Source organism: Lygodium microphyllum, chromosome 21, assembly GCF_053477565.2.
Source record: "Lygodium microphyllum isolate KBCC chromosome 21, Lygodium_microphyllum_v1.1.10, whole genome shotgun sequence".
NCBI lineage: Eukaryota > Viridiplantae > Streptophyta > Polypodiopsida > Schizaeales > Lygodiaceae > Lygodium > Lygodium microphyllum.
Genome location: NC_141155.1, coordinates 31909418 through 31923684, shown reverse-complemented (window position 1 = coordinate 31923684; position 14267 = coordinate 31909418). Strand labels below are relative to the sequence as shown.

General features: G+C 37.6%; 1 non-coding gene across 1 annotated transcript; it reads right to left on the bottom strand.

The window, feature by feature from the left end:
- Positions 1-12938: 12938 nt before the first annotated feature.
- Positions 12939-13202, bottom strand: LOC148017870 (signal recognition particle RNA). Its single transcript, XR_015687816.1, has one exon.
- Positions 13203-14267: the final 1065 nt, after the last annotated feature.

Genomic DNA, 14267 nt, shown 5'->3' with positions numbered 1-14267 from the left:
CACATTGTGACTGTCGGAGTTCCCATTTCTTGCCTCTCTCTTTCTTGCTCTTGCTCTCCCACCATAGCTCTCAAGTGCAAGCTTCTATCCTTCTCACCTTTCACAATGCATATTGCTTTTGTATCAGCCATATACCATGATGGGTGTGAATAACCTCAATACCCAAGAAGTATCTCAACAAACCAAGGTCATTTGTATCAAACTCTTTATGTAACCCATGCTTGACTTCAACAATCTCCTTCTCAAATGTACCTGTAATAATGAGGTCATCAACGTAGATGACAACAAAAACCATACCATCTTTTGTATGCCTCACATAAAGTGAATAATTAGCTTTGTTCTGCTAAAATCCCATACTGCATAAGAATTTGATGATTCTATCACACCATGCTCTTGATGCTTGCTTCAATCCATATAAAGCCTTCTTCAACCTGCATACATAATGTGGGAATTTTGGATCTACATAGCCCTCTAGCTAATCCATGTACACTTCCTCTTCTCAATTACCATTCAAAAATGCATTTCTCACACCCATATAAAACATATTCCAACCATAGATAGAAGCCAAAGCAATGACCGAATCGTCATTTTAGCCAGTGGACTGAATGTTTCTTAATAATCCAAACCATAAGTTTGTGCATATCCTTTTGCAATCAGCCTTGCTTTATACCTCTCAAGGGATCCATCCGACTTACATTTGACCTTATAAACCCATTTACATCCAATGGGTTTCTTGCCATGAGGTAATTTCACCAAATCCCAAGTCTTGTTTTTCCTTAGTGCATCCATCTCTTCATCCATTACTTGTCTCCGCTCTTTGCTCTCTACTACTTGTTCAAAGCAAGTAGGCTCCACATGTTATACATAAGAAACCATCTATGCATAATGCATCTTCGTGAACCCATTATAATTCAATCTATCAACTGGATACCTTACCCTTTCTAACCTTCTCAATTGAGGTGCATTACCATGTGTCTCGATCTATTGTGTGGTGGAACATACTCTCCTGCACTTCTAGTGCCATTTGTTTTAACATGCGGAATGCCATACTCATCATCTACAGATTTATCTTCTGAACTTTTAGCCATAGGTCTCTTTCCTTTTGCAACTTTTGCACTCCTTTTTGCACTTCTCAATCTACCACTCCATGGACTGTAATTGTGATTGCTTTCCACATTCTCTTGAGGTCCTGAAGCATCTTCCACATGCTGATTTTCAACCTTGTTATTGCTGAAATTTTCCTTCCATAGCCATCATCATCAGTGCTTTCATAGGAATCAACATCCACTGCGAATTTTGGGCTTGTGCCATGATTCATATTCATTGAATCTGACATCCCTGCTTATGTATACTTCCTTACTCACAAGATCATAGAATTTGTATCCCTTCTTCTCATCAGGATATCCAAGAAAAATGCATTTTAAAGCCTTTGATTGCATCTTCTTTCTCAAATCATCCGAACCATGAACATAACACACACATCGAAAGAGTCTAAGGTATGCAACACTGGGTGTCTTGACATACATTTTCTCATATGGTGACATATTATGAGTCAAGGCTGTAGGTGTTCTATTCATAATGTGAACTGTAGTATGCACTGCTTCTGCCCAATATGACAATGGCATGTTCGTTTGGTTCATCATTTCCCTTGCAACCTCTGTAATGATTCAATTCTTCCTTTGAGACACACCATTTTGCTGAGGTGTGTACCTACATGTCAATTGCCTTTTGATACCATGATCTCTCAAGAAGTTAAAAAACTCATAGGGCATGTACTATCCACCATTATTTGACCTCAAACATTCTATGAAGCATCCAAAATACTTTTCAGCCATAGATTTAAATTCCAAAAAAAATTCAAATGCTTCACTTTTATGCTGCATAAAGTACACCCAAGTCATTCTGCTAAAATCATCAATGAAGGTGATATAGAATCTACATCTTCCACTCATGGAAACATTCTGACATGGGCCCCAAATATCTGAGTGTATCATTTCCAAAGGATAACTACTTATTCTCCCCCTCTTTGGAAATGACAATTTGGATTGCTTGTCAAATTGACAAGCCTCACATACATGATCAAAACTCACATATCCAAAATGTGGTAGATCATGAACTGTCTATCTTCATTGCATTTGCTTCAATCTTTGCAAATTGACATGACCAATCCTTCCATGCCATAATTCCACATCCTTATCTTGCCCATGTCCTCTCTCAACATACATAGAGTTTTGAATCATTGGAGTACTTGCATCCAAAGAAAATAATCTCCCTTTCTTTCTACCATGAGCAATCACCTTGCTAGGTCATTATGGAAGTCCTCAATGAAACATCCAAATTTATTGAATCTCACATGCAATCCTTGATTTGTCATTTGACCCAACTCATGCTAAGTTCTTATTAATTGTGGGCATATAAAGTGCATCAGCAAGCTTATTCTCAATCCCATCTTTAGTCACAAGTGGCACACTACCAATATGAGTAATTTTATGTAAACTATAATCATCAATGGCAACATATTCCTCATTCTACATATGCTTCTTGCTATCAAACCACTCAGCATGATGACTCATGTGGCTTGTATCTCATGAATCCAAAAACGAGTCATTCTCACGAAGAGGGTGAGTCATGCTCTCAAGCACATGCTCCGTAGCAAATAGGTGACCTCTAGGGGATCCACTTCTAGGTCCATAACTTGTACCACCATAAGTGCTTGCATAGTGGCTATTTTGGGTCCTTCCATGACCCCTAGACATGGCATTCTGTTTATGATAACAATCCCTCTCAAAATGACCAAAGTGCCATCTCTCTGTGTGAAGGACTAGACCGTCCTCTACCTCTAGGAAAAGATCTCACCTAGCCTCTATGCATGAAGTCATGACGACCAAAGTTACCTCTTCCATGAGAAAAACCATAATTACCACGACCAAGTGAAGAGCCTCTAGCTCCATATGAGCTACCATGACCTCTCTGGTGATAGAAAACATTGTCTCCACTTGCATTTTTGCCACTGCTAGATGCAATCAATCCCAACTTGATTTCTTCTGTAAGTAGCAATCCAATAAGCTCCTTAAAGTCAAGCATAGAGCCTCCTTTAACTGAAATAGAGGTATCCAAAGATTTGAAAGCTTGTCCAAGTCCATTTAGTGTCACTGATACTAAATCATCATCATCAATAGGTGCATTAATGGATGCAAGGTCTTCTACAATTTGCTTGGTTTCTGCCACATAATCACGGATACTGCGATTGCCTCTCCATGCACCATGTAATCTCTACTTGAGTTGCATCTTACGATCCTCTGTACATGTTCCATACAGTTTTTCTATGATTTCCCATGCCTCCTTACAAGTACTTGCCTTTTTGATATGAGGAATCAATGCTTGTGAAATACATATGGAGATCCACTGCAATACCTTCTTGTTCTTCCCTATCCAATCCTTGTACGCTTTCTTTTTCTCTTCAGTTGGATGTTCGCGAACTTCTGGATATTCATCATCACCTATTATAAGGTCAAATAGACCTCTACCCCCATCAAAAAATTATCCATCCTGTAAGAACAAACACTATAATTGTCTTTGGTCAATTTGTCACCTACAATTTGAGTGTTTGTGTCGTGTTAGACATGATGGCTACTGCAAATTCAAAAAAACCAACAATACAAATTGTCCACAAATGGTATTCCGCAGCGTGCCCCAATCCAGAACATCAATGGTCCAATCCGAGACCAAAAAACATAAAAAATGGCCCAAAAATGCATGTAAAAAATAGCTTCCAACAATATGACTATCACAAATGTGTTAAACTATAATATGCACCATTCCATTAAACTGTCAAAAATCTCTCTTCCTCGGTTGCATGTAATAGCCATAAAGCCACCTGCAGCAACTCATCCCCATAACCTGTAGAGTTGTAGTATGTTTGCTCAGATGGGTAGCTGTCTACCAGTTACTTTTGATTGTAGCATGACTTTCTAATGAGCATCCATGATTTTTCACACATAACTAGCTTTTGCCACTTGGGACAACAAACCAACTAGCTTACAACATTTGCCATAGCTCAACATTGAGCAAATATGTATGTTGCCACAGACCTGTGTTTTTCTCTGACCAAAAACAATAGCTCACTGCAGATTAAGTCGATTTCAAAATGACAGCCTCATCGATAGCTGCAACAACTCCATGTAGAATGAACCCACCACATACAACAATGCAGCCATGGTGGGGTTGTTGGCTAGCTTAATGTCCACTTCTTAGGTCACTCTTACTTCTAGGTGCCTTCTAAAGTCTTGCTAATCAAGCTGGCCAGCTTTATCTCAGATAACAGCTTCAATTTGCCTTGTCACGTTGGAGCTTGGAGCTCCCTATCTCAAATTAGCTCTGCTTCAATATAAAATTCCTTTCCAAACAATAGACTACTGAATTTGCATCTTACTTTCACAATCCACCTTCAATGTCGTGTGATACATACTTTATGCTTGCTTGATTATATTGTTCTTGCTTTCGTCGTTGAGAAAGATCAAGTTGACAGTGAGGCAAGCCCGAGGCAAGGAACGTAACCAATATAACTGAACTTGAGGCCTAAATTAAGCCGTTTTAAAAAATGCAAAAACGCTAGCATCCGCCAATCGTGCTTGAACGCAGAGACTGTAATGGGATTCAATCAACTTGCTGTACCTCACCTGGGCATGGGTTCATATAAAGAATTGAGGGGGAAGCACCCTCCATTTGGTGCTGATCTGCCAAAAACTGATGAGGTGTGTAATGTACCATTAAGAGTTGTTCCCTTATTTAAGAAGCTTGTAGACCTGCAATCAGCACCTTTGCATTATCACACCTATTTTTCCATCGATTGGTACAGTGATCAAAACAACAACCGTAGATTCTTGAACCCACTCTGATACCAACCGACAAATTTAAGTGGAGGGAGTCTGAGAGATGGAGTAAGCAAAGGTCAGGAGCTACATGCTCCCCTCATCTTCATTATTCTCTTTTATCTTCTTTTTTTCTTACAAGTCTTAATACAACCATGGATAAATCTTGTGCTATTTCCTTATTTCTCAACATAGTCAAACCAAAGGATATTGCAATAAACTCATAGTGTCCATGCCTTGTATTAAAGCTAGTATTTGGGATATATTCTCGTTTGATCCTAATATGGTAGTAGGCTCACTTTAGATCAAATTTAGAGAAAAATTTTGTTACTCCTTGATGTCTGTCAAGAAGCTCATCAATACTAGGATTGGGTATTTATTTTTTACTATCACTTAGTTCATCCCACAATAGTGGATCCAAGACGAAGAGTATTGTCTTTCTTCTTTTGGAATAAGAATGCATCTTTCCATGGTCAATTACTATGCCAAATGTAACCTTGATCCAATATTTTCTTATTTTCTCTCTCAACTCAATTGATTCATGGATCAATAAGGTATTTTTGCCATTGTTCTTGCTCCTAGTATAAGCTTGATTTTCTTATTAGCTTCTCTCTTGGGAGGAAGTTCCATCAACTTTGCTAGGAAGATATTTGCATATTCCTTCATCTAAGAAGGTTTTCTTCTTATTCTCCTTATCTTTATTAAACTTGTTGAGATGACTTATGTAAACCACTAGGTAACTCTTTTCTTAGACCTTGTGCAATACCTAAGGCTTTAGCCAATTGAATTTTTGGTAGACCAACTTCCACCTGTGTAGCTACTTTATTTTACTTCCAACTTCAAAATAAGATTTGGCCTTTCTTGCAATGGATATGGGAACCATTAGGGATTAACCATTTCATTTCTAATAGTTTGGTAGTGATAGTACCTAAGTTCATACCTAAGTTCATGATGTGAAACCTCATGCTAGTGGGCTTCTCACTTAAATAAAATTCCACTTTTCTTGTCTATTTTGAAGATATGACTTCTTTCCTTTTAATTAGTTCCACTAAAGCTTCAAATGTAGGTTCAATTTTATTCCTAGATTATTTGCACATTTTGGAAAAATAAAAGAACAATAGCTAGTAACACAATCTATCAAAACCTTGAAGGGTTTACCCCTTGATGGCTCACAAGTGTTTGAATCACTAAAAAGTGATGATTTGGTCCTCTCAAACTCAAGGTAGCATGGACTATTTCTCATTCCATTTTGGTTTCCATCATGTGTTATTTCTCTTCTTCTTTTTCCTTATAAGTAGTTGGGGCAACCTTTTAATTTTTCCTTAGCCATTGTCCCTCTATTCTCCCCATGGAACTACACTTGGCAAAAGGTTTGATTTAGCATCGAGCATTACTTTTTGAAGTTTCTTATTTCATTAAGATGATAGCACCTTTGAGTATCATTGCTTATGTTTGTTGGCATAGATTTCGCAAGCACGTTGGTTTTAGCTTCCTTTCTTGGGCCAACTTTTTGTTGGGACTACATTCATTTGATAAAAGCACATAGTCCCTTGTCTAAAGGGCCTTTCCTCCATATCTTCCACTTTTAGATCTAGATTGAAGGCCTTCGTAAAGTGTATTTTCTTGTAGCATTGCACCTTCGAGATCTAAGGGCTGCATCACTTTGAAGTGGGTGTCCAATAGGGGATTCAATTTGTAGAAAAACCTCACTACCTACTACCTGGTGTCTAAAGATGAGGCATACTTCTAGATTGTTATAAACTAAGAGAAGTAGGCTTCCAAACTTAGCCCCATCAAATATATAACATACATGACTAGTGAATAAGAAATTTCCTATGTGAATTACATTTCCTATATTGAATTCTTTTTACCTTATTTCCTTATTTCTAATTTACATGATTTAATCTAATTCAATTTTATTTGTTTCAAATTAGTTTACATTAGTATTATTTTATTTATTTATTTATTCAATTAAACATAATTAATTTATAATAAATTTTATTTATTTATATCTAAATTTATTAGTTTTTTCAATATAACATAACTTATTATGTGTTTTAATATTATTATTAATTTTTACATTTATTTTTTTCAATTAATTTAATTAATTTATTATATTTTTAATTTTCTCAATTATTTCATTTATTTTATTTTAATATAAATTATTTAAAAAGGAAAAAATAATAAAATTACTAATATAAATAAATAAATAATAATATTGCTATACATTTAAAAAGATGGGTTTTTATAAGGCTTAAGCCTTCATTGGGGGGAGGGGAGGTTGTGGGGCTCTAACAAATTGGGTGCCTGATGACCATCCTAAAAGAAACTAGAAAATCATTTTTCCCTTAAATAATCAAAACTCTCTCTCTCTCTCTCTCTCTCTCTCTCTCTCTCTCTCTCTCTCTCTCTCGCTCTCTCATTTGAAATATGTGGAAGGTGAGGATAGCTTTAATCTCATCAAATGGAAAGGCCTACCCTTGGAAGAAGGCTCTTGGATCCTGGCAACCATTGTCAATGAATTCCCCTACCTCCAAGAGGCCACAGGGCTTGAAGACTAACTGGTCATGCCCCGTTTTACCACCCCCTAATTGCAGACTATTTTAGAATAGTTTTGTACTTATCCAAATCTCAAGCATGTGCATCCCACATAGGCTGAAAGTACTCGTCATAAGCTCTGTTTTGACATGTGGTACGTCCCATTTGGAGTAGCATGTTAAAAGTTATGACCCATTTACTTCAGCAGGCCGGTCTTGGACAACATGTTGTCCCTAGTCTTTACCCACCCATTTTTCATTGTAAAAGGGCTTAGGGTAGTACTTTGCAACCCTCCCTTAGCCCACCCATCACTCCCGTCTACTTCTCCTTGTTTTTTAGGGCAAAAACCTTCAGGGTGAGGATGGATTGTAACAAGCCAGATACACATTGACTAGGGGTTAGACACCCACTCACACTGACCGCGGTATATAAGGTGTAAGAGTCCTAGACTGGGGAAACTAGTAATCATCATGAACATACTCTTCAACTTTGTCTCCAACTTCCATGGCTTCCTCCTTCCTTCTCTCCTCTTTTCTATCTTTCTCTCTCCTCTTCTAGTCTTCTTTTCTCTTCTTCTTTCTCTCTTTCTCTCTCCAGCTCTTCTCCTCTCTCCTCTCTCCTTTGAGCTTCATTCATTACAAAGAGAGAGAGAGAGAGACATAGAGAGAGAGAGAGAGAAGAGAGAAGAAGACGAAGGTGGGAGAATGTTACAGTGTGAAGGAGCTAATGAAAGAGAGAGAGAGAGAGAGAGAGAGAGAGAGAGAGAGAGAGAGAGGAGAATGTATGTGGAGAGTGAGAGAGAGGAGAAAGAAAAAGAGATGAGAGAGAGTAGAAAAAAATACAAAATGTGAAGGGAGAGAAAGAGGGATGTGAAAGAGGAAAAGAAGAGAGAATGTGAAGAGAGAGAAAGAGGAGAGAGAATATGAAAGAGAGAAAGAGGTGAGAGAATAAGAAAAAATTCAAAGGAGGGAATGTGTGAGATAGAAACATAATAGAGGAGAAGAAAAAAATTGAATAGAAAGAAAGAGGAATGAGAGAGAGAGAAATGAGAAAGAAAGAGAGAGAGAGAGAGGAGAGGAGAAAGAAAAATAGAATGTGGGAAGAGAGGGAGAGAGAGAGAGAGAGAGAGAAAGCATCAAGAAAGAATGTGGGGTGGAGACAGAGATAGAAGAGAGAAGAGAGAGAGAGGAGAGGAGAAAGAAAGAGAGAATGTGAAGAGAGAGATAAAGGAGAGAGAAGAAAGAAGTGAGAAAAGGGGAGAGTGTGAGAAAGCAGAGAAAGAGGGGAGAAGAAAGAAGTGAGTGGGAGTGTGTGTGAGAGAGAAGAAGAAAGAAAGTGTGAAAGAGAAGAGAGAGAACCCGATCTTCACAATCACCCCTAATGCTCATGGTACAACTTACTCACAAGCAATAATATTTAATCTCTCAAGTTTTTAAAGCCGTTGATAGTCAAAGAGGGAAGGGACATCGAATGTAGTAATGGCTTCAAAGAATCAAGCATTTAATCTAAGGATTACATAGAGACCGCTCTGTCAAATGTTCTAGCCATGGTAAACCCTGTTATTTTGTAGTTTCATAACTACAATCTTTTCCTTTAAGATGATATTTTGGTAATTAGTTACAAGGTTAGTATAAATCAAGAGATCAAAGTAAAAGCTATAGGATTTTAAAAATTAAGTTTAATCATCTCTCTAAGAGACCCAAAGTAAGACTCCTCATGGAGTGAGGGGTACATTATGGTAACTAAAAGTCATACTTATGTGCATTGTTTGAACCTAAAATAGACCCCACAAACGGCTCACTCACACTCGAGCACACTATCAGACTTCAAACAGCAACCCCCCATGGCCCTGCAACCATATAGGACTAGAAGAATGGCTAGAGAATCATCTCATAAGCTAGAATACTACATTGTCTAGCCGCCAATTATAAGTAAGAGTTTTCCTTAACATCTAATATACCACATAAACATCACTTAGGGACCTCTCTAATGATGGAATGTCATGGCCTCTCAGAATGAGTGATTTGAACTCGTTAGGGATTTGACCTGTGTGTCTCTTTCATATATCATTGAAACACTTTATCTCCACTAGAACTCACTTTTATCCCACTATGACCCCAAACCTAGTATATCTTGGTATTTCCACAGCCACTCGGGCATCATGAATACACGTGCTATGTAGCAATGTATGCAAGGAAATGCTTTACATTCATAAAGTATATGATTTGTAAGCAATTAGGATTTAAGGAAAAATAATGTGGAAGTATAGCAAATATCCATTGATATTTCCTTCATGTTTTTACATTTTACAAAAAGAAGAAAATTGTAACAATATATAGAATATTCTATGCTTACCACTTATCAAGCATACAAAAGATCACATAAATATCTTACTCTAATAACAATAATAAAATCTAAATTTTTTTAATGTCGATAATGGACAAGTGGAAAACTATCTATTTGTGTGCATTTCAAAGTGGGACATATCCCTTCTAATCCACAAAGTGATACATGAAAGCAACTTTGTGGCCAAAGTGATTGGGTCCTAGCAATGGACCTAAAATATTGCACTACACGAGCTTAATGATTGGACTTTGGATGCCCTCTTATTTATTTAGGAGGTTTAAATATGAAAAGGAGATGGCTATCTCTTAGCTAGCCTCTTGCATGCATTATGAACACTAAGATCTGCTTGTAGTGATCTTACATGGCCTTCTATCAAGAATGAAGGATGCTCGTTCAAAGCTCCATAATCTAAGAATACAATCTTTTCATTTTCAACCCTCTATGGCCATAGCATCTAACGAAGAACCATGAGCACAAGATTGAGAGAGTGCTCAAGACAAAGAAGAAGAAGGCTTCACCTACATGGTCCCTCGCCCTCACTCACTCACTCACTCAATCTCTCTTAAACCTCTCCAAGTCTTTTTCTCTCACAATGAATAGAAAGAAGGAAAATATAGAGTATTTTCAGACACATGTATAGCTTGTTCTATTCTTTCTCATCTTTTAAATATATGAAAAATAGGGTTAGGATTTTTCCATTTCCCTTGGTCACTGTATCCCCTCTCAAGTCTTTCGAGCTAGTCGTGGCTCTTTTTACATACAATCAAACATTATTCTTTATGTGAAAATAAACTTAATATAAGTTATGATTGAGACAGTAGCTATCAAATACAATTTTCACAAGAGGCAACCAACTCTTATAAAATGATAGCATAAATTGTTTACCAAAATTACTTGCTTTCTAAAATTTTGTGGGCCTCTTTCTTTATCTTGTTCTTGCAATTAACACTAGTATCATATACCTAAGTGGTTGTTGTGATGAGCCCCACAATTGAAGTTCATTAAGCCTATAGCTAGCTAAGATGGTATACCTGAGTGATATGTAATAAGCCCCAAAATTGAAGCCCATTCTACCTATACCTAGCTAAGATAGTATATCCATTAAAAGGATACTACGTATCCTAGGATATGATGATTATTACCAAAAATCTTAATCACTGCTTGATTATGTGATCATGAAAATAGAAGGAATGCTTTATTTTGACACTTATCCAAGGTCTATGGAGATATTATCAGTTTGGGTCAACATCAATGAGCAAATATGAGTTGATGTGTCTTCCAATGAGCCGTTATATCATCTATTGTAATTGTGGAATGACTACAATATCTGGCACATCATCTTGTGAGATTTGTAGATTGAAAACTAATATGCTATCCTAAAAAATCTAAAATATGAGGAATGATGTCACGTGTGATCCTATCAATCAATTGCATGCTAGATTTATTTAAAAGATTGAAGTTATGTAAGAAAAATCGTGCATATACATCCACGAATCCCCCTTTAGCAATTACCCAAATCCATTTGAGAACACTTGTATTGCTACTCTTCAAGTCTATTTACAAGTTCGTGTAATTCGTGATTTTCATGATGTTGTGATGCAATGGTAGACACTTTTATACTTTCATTTTCTTCAAATTCATTGACAAACTTAAAACTCAGAACTACTCATTAAAACTAGAACTTGAAACATGGGAAAGTACTGATTGAGCACAAATACTATCCTTTTATAAAAACAACTTCCTCAAGAACATTAACAACCTCAAAACAATGAGAAATTTTGCAAATCCATTACATTCCTCACTTGAAAAACTTCTTGTTATAATAATTATCTCTCTTCTTGAAGCCAATAGATACCATAAGCTTCACTTTTTGCACTTTTCACTACATTTCTTTCATCTTTAGGCTTTTAAGAAATCCAATGAACTACGTTAATTAGAGGTTAATTAATAGAATGTACCTCATTCTTGACTTTCAACCAACTTGTGCAAGTGTGAACATTGCTAAGAACTAAAACTTTGCTATTCAGAAAAACTATACATAGAGGTGCTAAAATTGAAGGTTTATAATAGTAGAAACTTGCTCTAACCCTTCAATTTGAGATAATCTGAAATAGTATATTGTGAACTGCAAATATTTGTATCTTGAACAAATACATGCAAAGATTGTGTATTCTTTAATACAAATTGTGATACTTTAAGTGATTCTAAGGCCTCTTCATTGGAGTCCAACTAGCTACTTGCATCATCTTCTTCAAAGTTAGTTAATAGAACCAAAAGAATAATCCATAATAACATCTATATTGATACATATATGATCGTGAACTTGTCATTCGTAAAATGTCATCTTCTAATTGGCTGCATAATTTATCTTCTTGATTATTTAACTCATTGTCTTTCTTGCTAATTTCTTCATTGCTTTCTTCTTGATTGAAACTAATTGGAAATTGATTGCGATGGGTTGCAAGATGTTAAAATAATATAGAAAATACCTTCAAATCACATATCCAAGTTGCACATTGTTGAACTCCTCTATTAGCAAACAAACATGATTGTTGATTTTAGTGCACTCAAGGCATCTTGGATTCTTTGACTCTTGTCCTTCCTTGCTTAAGGGATCTTGGATTCTTTGGCCCTTTATGTATCATGTACACCTAAGATCAAGGCATAATCATACGACATACATGAGAGAAATAGTAAGGGAAGAAGGAAGAGTATGAGTGTGAGAGAAAGAAGTGAGTAGGATTAGAGCAAGTATGAGAGGGGTTGGAGGTTTGCACCTTGGATTAAGGGCCAAAAGCCAAAGGAGAAGGGTTGGAAGTTTGCAGCGGTGGTAGGTAGTGAGAGGAGATCGAGCATGCACATTGTTGAACTCCTCTATTAGCAAACAAACACGATTGTTGATTTTAGTGCACTCAAGGGATCTTAGATTCTTTGACTCTTGTCCTTCCTTGCTTAAGGGATCTTGGATTCTTTGGCCCTTTATGTGTCATGTACACCTAAGATCAAGGCATAATCATACGACATACATGAGAGAAATAGTAAGGGAAGAAGGAAGAGTATGAGTGTGAGAGAAAGAATTGAGTAGGATTAGAGCAAGTATGAGAGGGGTTGGAGGTTTGCACCTTGGATTAAGGGCCAAAAGCCAAAGAAGAAGGGTTGGAGGTTTGCACCGGTGGTAGGTAGTGAGAGGAGATCGAGCGTGGCGTTATCCCTCCACCGTCCAGAGGGAGGGGTGACGTGGCTCCGTTCCCAGCCTCACGTGATCCCCCCTCGCTCAAGGAGCGGGCACCCCGCCCCTCCGGGCGAGTAAATACCCGGCCAACTCAGGACTTGGAGTCGGACGCCTCCTGCAGAGAGAGCCAGAACTCCTCTCTCCTGCTCAACAATGGCTCGCCGATCTGCATCCACTCCAACCGGATCTGTCCCCCGTCCGCGGGTTACAGGCGTCACACTACCGATGTGCTTCTCATGGAGAGGTGGCGTTGGCGTGCTTATCCCATGTGGGAGATCCATATAATACCATCCACCTCCTTCACTTCCAAATCGCCACACGTATTAAGAAGAATGCGATGCTATTTCTTTGAGATATGCTTGGCTTCCGACGTGCTGGTGGACCACGCCGTCGTCTTCTCGCCGCTTAGATTGCGTCCCATCCTCCCTCTGTTTTGCTCTATATCTCTGCTCTGCCCCCTTGGTTCCCAACTTGCCTTTCGTTCGCTGCATGCACAGTAACACAATTCCCGCTCTAACTTTTGTGTCGCTTGGTTGATATTGGCTTTCCAGCTCGCTTGCTCGCTCGCTCGCTCTCTCTCTCTCTCTCTCTCTCTCTCTCTGTATGTATGCATATTCTAATTAAGGTGAATCAATGAATAAATTCAAGAATACTTCAAAGCACTTGTATGTGTGAGTATATTAGAGCATCACTTTGAGTAGATAAGCGCCTTAAAAGCCTAAAAACGTGTATCTTAGTGAAGATAAATATGGACTTTGCCCACTTCCCATACAGAGCCCTTTACTCAGAGCTTTAAGATCCCCATTTGGAGTTAGCCTACTCCAAAAGAGAGTTTTTATTAGTAGCTTGCATATAAAAAATCCCAAGCTATATCTCGATTGTGAAAAAAAATATGTAGATACATTTGCCATGTTCTTGTGTTCTATCTTTTTCCCCATTGAACGAATGAGGTTGAGAAAGGCCAAAAGTTGTTAAAATGAGAATGTTAAATAATAATTTTCATTATGTTTTAGGTTGTCTCTTTTGGAAAGGCTAAAAAGAATTCTTTTCTTATCACTTGATCAATTGTTTTGGTAGGTCTACTTCTTTTGTTTGATCTCCTGAACAATCAAATGGTATAAAGGAGCATAAGCTAGATGGGTGAGCATTTATATTATTCTAATGTGAAGAGATGGATTCTTCATGATCTACCTCTTCCTGCATTCTGCGATATGTAGGCCTAGGCATAGAAGTACCTAATGGATAATTTTGACCATTTGCATGATATTTGGAAGCACTAC